We start from the raw sequence: 6752 nt of genomic DNA, 5'->3' as shown, positions 1-6752 counted from the left end.
TTTCGGGGACAGACACCCTTGGATCCCAGAAATTCTAGTGGAAAAGGCTGACCCTGTGTTATATAGGGTCCAAGACCAGGGGGAGGGCCACAAAATAACACGTGGGCCCTCTCAGGAGCTGGGACCCAGCTACTGCGGATACTACTGATGGAACCATCAATTCACCAGACACTTGTTTCCGATATGAATATAGGCTTTAATCGACTTACTACAGAGCCAGCCTGTTACCCGTTGATGAACTCTCAGTGAACTGCAGGCTGACTCTGGAAAAGGGTATTTATACAGCAGCACTAGGGGGAGGAGTCATGGGCGGAGCCAAGGGTGGAGCCCTGTACAAGCTCCTGAGCATTCCCAGAGCTACTCCCTCTAGTGGTCCGATAACGCTACTGCGTTTACAAAAGACATAGTGTGAATTATCATGTTACATTCACCACAACTATCCCAAGCAGGACTATGCTCTCAGCGCCCTTGGAACTTCCCGTCAGGCAGGGGGCACAACCCATGTTAAACCTGAGAATCATCCCTCCAGCCTGGGGCTCAGGAATGGAGAATGAGGTGACTGACCAGCATCAGGGAGGTAACATCGGGGAATAGCTCCCATCAGGGGCCCTGGCGACGCTCGGGTAGGAAGCAACGATCCCCCATCCGTTTCATGCCTCCACCTCCCAACGGTCGACTCGAGGCTGTGCACAAAGAGGCAAAGGCGGCCTCGTTGTCCTGGGAGTGAGGGGCAGTGAGACCGGCGCAGCAGCACAGTGGTTAGCACTGGTGCTTCACAGCGCCAGGGACCCGGATACGATTCCTGGCTTGGGTCACCGTCTGTGCGGAGTCTGCACGTTCTCCCCCGTGTCTGCGTGGGTTTCCTCCGGGTGCTCCGGTTTCCTCCCACAAGTCCCGAAAGACGTGCTGTTCGGTGAATTGGACATTCTGAATTCTCCCTCTGTGTACCCGAACAGACGCCGGAATGTGGCGACTAGGGGCTTTGCGCAGTAACTTCATTGCAGTGATAATGTAAGCCTACTTATGACAATGATAAAGATTAGTAAATTATTAAGGACCTGGACTTGGGGGAATAGAGAGGGATGTAACCCTCATGGTGAATGACTTATCAATCTTCCCATGGGGCTCGTGAAGTATGAGTTGCCATGGTAACCGAGCCCTTTAAATGTCATCTTCGAACTGGCCTGGGAGTCCCGGTGTGCAGCTTTACTTTTGAGTTTAGAATAAACCCGTTTAAACCTTTCTCTGTCTGCCAATGGATTACCAGTAAATGGCAGAGACTTTGAACGTGTGTTCGATCGATCTTTGCCACAGAATCCGGAAAAGTACCCCAAGATTGGTAACAAAACAAGGGCGACGGGGAGGTAAGCAATTAAAACAATCCTGGCACGTTGGCCTTTATTACAAAGAAACTGGAATACAAGAGTAAAGAGGGCTTACTGCAATTATGTAGCGTCATATTGCAATCACATCCGGGGACTTGCGTACAGTTGGGGGTCTCCTTAACTAAGGAAAGGTGTGACAACCTTAGAGAGAGTGTAGCAAAGATTCATTTGTTCTGACCTCCCTGGGACAGTGTGCGGTCAATCCCAGCCCCACAGGTCCCGAGTCACAACACAAGTGAATGAACCAATAATTCTTCGAAAAATGCCGGAAGTCTTTGGCCCTTGACTGGCCAATAACCACACTCACCAGGTTGGTAAGTTTAAGCACGACGGCCTCAAAACCCTTGGAACCTATTTACAACAAGAGCTATCATGAATTATGCGGTAAATACAACTGGTTAATGACAAGTTAAGGGGCAGGGGATTTAGAGGGGATTTGAGGCAAATAATTTTCACCCAGAGGGTGGTGGGAATCTGGAACTCGTTGCCTGAAATGGTGGCAGAGGCGGAAACCTCAAAACATTTAATAAAGGTGAGCCAGCTACAGTGCAGACTTTGTTTGCACTGAGTCCTGAATTTGGGAGCATTTGAGTGCTATAGTGAGAGTTTGGTGAGTGAGGGAGTGCTGGATTTGGGTGCATTTGAGTGCTCTAGTGAGAGTTTGGTGAGTGAGGGAGTGCTGAATTTGGGTGCATTTGAGTGCTATAGTGAGAGTTTGGTGACTGAGGGAGTGCTGAATTTGGGTGCATTTGAGTGCTATAGTGAGAGTTTGGTGACTGAGGGAGTGCTGAATTTGGGTGCATTTGAGTGCTATAGTGAGAGTTTGGTGACTGAGGGAGTGCTGAATTTGGGTGCATTTGAGTGCTATAGTGAGAGTTTGGTGACTGAGGGAGTGCTGAATTTGGGTGCATTTGAGTGCTCTAGTGAGAGTTTGGTGACTGAGGGAATGAGGTGAGGAGGGAGTAAGGTGCTCCTTTCATTTCATTTCCGACATTTCCACAAAGAGCGAGAAGGGAGCCGGGAGTTTACAGAGAGTGCAGCTGACTGGGAGCAGAGTCGGAGGGCGGAGGTCCAGTTGGTCCACAGGGCAGCTATATTCTGAAGTGTAGGAAGGGATGGAGGCTCGGGGAGTTGCATGCTCCTCCTGTAGGATGTGGGAGATGAGGGATACCACTGGTATCCCCGCTGACTATACCTGCGGGAAGTGCACACAACTCCCGCTCCTCAGAGACGGTATCAGGGAACTGGAGCTGGAGCTGGATGAACTTCGGATCATCCGGGAGGCAGAGGGGGTTATAGAGAAGAGTACAGGGAGGTAGCCACACCCAAGGTACAGGACAAGAGTAGTTGGGTTACAGTCAGGGGAAAGAAAATGAACGGGCAGACAATGCAGGGATCCCTCGTGGCCGTTCCCCTTCAAAACAAATATACCATCTTGGATGCTGTTGGGGGGGGATGGCCTACGGGGGGAAGGCCCTAGCAGCCAGGTCTCTGGCATTGAGTCTGGCTCTGGGGCTCAGAAGGGAAGGGGGAGAATAGAAAAGCAATAATAATAGGAGACTCAATGGTTAGGGGAATGGATAGGAGATTCTGTCATCGCGAACCAGACTCCCGGAAGGTATGTTGCCTCCCGGGTGCCATGGCCAGGGATGTCTCGGATCGAGACTACAGGGTTCTTAAGGGGGAGGGTGAGCAACCAGAAGTTGAGATGCACGTTGGCACCAACGGCATAGCTAAGAAAAGGGATGAGGATCTAAAAAGTGATTTTAGGGAGTTAGGTTGGAAGCTAAAGAGCAGGACAAGCAGAGTACTGATCTCAGGATTGCTACCGGTGCCACGTGCAAGTGAGGCAAGGAACAGAGAGCGAGTGCAGCTGAACACGTGGCTGCAGGGCTGGTGCAGGAGGGAAGGCTTCATATATGTGGATCATTGAGATATCTTCTGGGGAAGGTGGGACCTGTACATGAAGGACGGATTGCACCTAAACTGGAGGGGCACCAATATCCTGGGTGGGAGGTTTGCTAGAGTTCTTCGGGAGGGTTTAAATTAGATTGGCAGGGGGATGGGTACCAGAGCTATGGATCAGAGGATAGGGTAGCTGTTGAATAGGCAGAAATAATTTGCAGCGAGTCTGTGAGGAGGGATAGACAATTGATAGGGCAAAGTTTCACTCAGTGGAATGGGTTAAAGTGTATCTGTTTCAATGCCAGGAGTGTCAGGAATAAGGGAGATGAACTTAGAGCATGGATCAGTATTTGGAACTACGATGTTGTGGCCATTACGGAGACATGGATTTCACAGGGACAGGAATGGTTGTTAGATGTTTAGATGTTTTCAGAATAATAGGGAGGGAGGTAAAAGAGGAGGGGGAGTGACACTGTTAATTAGGGAGTGCAGCACAGCTGCAGAAAAGGAGGTAGTTGAGGAGGGTTTGTCTACTGAGTCAGTATGGGTGGAAGTCAGAAACAAGAAAGGAGCAGTCACTTTATTGGGAGTTTTCTATAGACCCCCCAATAGCAGCAGAGAGATAGAGGAACAGATTGGGCAGCAGATCTTGGAAAAGTGCAGAAGTAACAGAGTTATTGTCATGGGTGACTTCAACTTCCCTAATATTGACTGGAACCTCCTTTGTACAAATGGTTTGGATGGAGCAGATTTAGTCAGGTGTATACAGGAAGGATTCCTGACTCAATATGTGGTTAGGCCGACTAGGGGGGAGGCCATATTGGACTTGCTGCTCGGCAACGAACCAGGCCAGGTGTCAGATGTCTCGGTGGGAGAGCATTTCGGTGACAGTGACCACAACTCCTTGATCTTTACCATAGTCATGGAGAGGGATAGGAACACACAGTATGGGAAGGTATTTAATTGGGGGAGGAGAAATTATACTGCTATTAGACAGGAGCTGAGGAGCATAAAGTGGGAACAATTGTTCTTGGGGAAATGCACAACAGTAAGGTGGGGATTGTTTAAGGAGCACTCGCTGCGAGTGCTGGATAGTTTTGTCCCACTGAGACGAGGAAGGAATGGTAAGGTGAAGGAGCCTTGGATGACAAGAGAAGTGGAGCTTCTAGTCAAGAGGAAGAAGGAAGCTTACATAAAGTTGAGGAAGCAAGGATCTGACTCGACTCTAGAGGGTTACAAGGTAGCCAGGAAGGAACTCAAAAATGGACTGAGGAGAGCTAGAAGGGGGCATGAAAAAGCCCTGGAGGGAAGGATTAGGGAAAACCCCACGGCGTTCTACACTTATGTGAGAAATAAGAGGATGATCAGAGTGATAGTAGGACCGCTCAGGGATAGTGGAGGGAACTTGTGCCTAGAGTCTGAGGAGATGGGGGAGGCCCTAAATGAATATTTTGCTTCAGTATTCACTAGAGGGACCTTGTTGCCCATGAGAACAGTGTGAACCAGGTTAATAGACTCAAACAGGTTGATATTAAGAAGGAGGATGTGCTGGAAATTTTGAAAAGCATCAGGATAGATAAGTTCCCTGAGCCAGACAGGATGTACCCACGGTTACTAGGGGAAGCGAGGAAGGAGATTGCTGCGCCGTTGGCGATGATCTTTGCATCCTCACTCTCCACTGGAGTAGTACCGGGTGATTGGAGGGAGGCGAATGTTGTTCCCCTGTTCAAGAAAGGGAATAGGGAAATCCCTGGGAATTACAGAGTCTTACGTCTGTGGTGAGCAAAATATTGGAAAGGATTCTGAGAGATAGGATTTATGATTATTTAGAATAACATAGTTTGATTAAAGATAGTCAGCATGGCTCTGTGAGGGCCAGGTCATGCCTCACAAGCCTCATTGAATTCTTTGAGGATGTGACGAGACACATTGATGAAGGTGGGGCACTGGATGTGGTGTATATGGATTTCAGTATGGCATTTGATAAGGTTCCCCATGGTAGGTCCATTCAGAAAGTCAGGGGGCATGGGATACAGGGAAATTTGGCTGTCTGGATACAGAATTGGCTGGCCGAAAGAAGACAACGAGTGGTAGTGGATGGAAAGTATTCTGCCTGGAGGTCGGTGACCAGTGGTGTCCCGCAAGGATCTGTTCTGGCACCTCTGCTCTTTGTGGTTTTTATAATGACTTGGATGAGGAAGTGGAAGGTGGGTTAGTAAGTTTGCCGATGACACAAAGGTTGGTGGAGTTGTAGATAGTGTTGAGGGCTGTTGCAGGTTACAACAGGACATTGACAGGCTGCAGAGCTGGGCTGAGAAGTGGCAGATGGAGTTCAACCTTGATAAATGTGACGAGGGGCAGCACGGTGGTGCAGTGGTTAGCACTGCTGCCTCACGGCACCGAGGTCCCAGGTTCATTCCCGGCTCTGGGTCACTGTCCGTGTGGAGCTTACACATTCTCCCCATGTTTGCATGGGTTTCGCCCCCACAACCCAAAAATGTACAGGCTAGGTGGATTGGCCACGCTAAATTGCCCCTTAATTGGAAAAAATGAATTGGGTACTCTAAATTTATAAAAAAATAAATAAATGTGATGTGATTCATTTTGGAAGGTCAAATTTGAATGCTGAATACAGGGTTAAAGGCAGGATTCTTGGAAGTGTGGAGGAACAGCGGGATCTTGGGGTCCACGTACACAGGGCCCTCAAAGTTGCCACCCAGGTTGATAGGGTTGTTAAGAAGGCGTGTGGTGTGTTTGCTTTCATTAACAGGGGGATTGAGTTTATAAAACTGCAGCGAGGTTTTGCTGCAGCTTTATAAAACTCTAGTTAGACCACACTTGGAATATTGTGTCCAGTTCTGGTCTCCTCATTATAGGAAGGATGTGGATGCTTTGGAGAGGGTACATAAGAGATTTACCAGGATGCTGCCTGGACTGGAGGGCATGTCTTATGAAGAAAGGTTGACGGAACTACGGCTTTTCTCACTGGAGCGAAGAAGGCAGAGAGGTGACTTGATAGAGGCATGGATAGAGTGGATAGCCAGAGACTTTTCCCCAGGGTGGAAATGGCTGTCACGTGGGGACATAATTTTAAGGTGATTGGAGGAAGGTATAGGGGAGATGTCAGAGGTAGGTTCTTTACACAGAGAGTGGTGGGTGTGTGGAATGCACTGCCAGCAGAGGTGGTGGAGTCAGAGTCAATGGGACATTTAAGCGACTCTTAGACAGGCACACGGACAGCAGTAAATTGAAGGGGTGTAGGTTAGGTTGATCTTAGATTAGGATAAATGGTCGGCACAACATCGTGGGCTGAAGGGCCTGTATTGTGCTGTTCTATGTTCTAGGGGCTGGTTTAGCACACTGGGCTAAATTGCTGGCTTTGAAAGCAGACTAAGGCAGGCCAGCAGCACGGTTCAATTCCCGTACCAGCCTCCCCGAACAGGCACCGGAATGTGGCGACTA

This window comes from Scyliorhinus canicula, chromosome 29 (genome assembly GCF_902713615.1).
Source record: "Scyliorhinus canicula chromosome 29, sScyCan1.1, whole genome shotgun sequence".
In the NCBI taxonomy this organism is placed as follows: Eukaryota; Metazoa; Chordata; class Chondrichthyes; order Carcharhiniformes; family Scyliorhinidae; genus Scyliorhinus; species Scyliorhinus canicula.
This window is presented reverse-complemented; position numbering follows the sequence as displayed.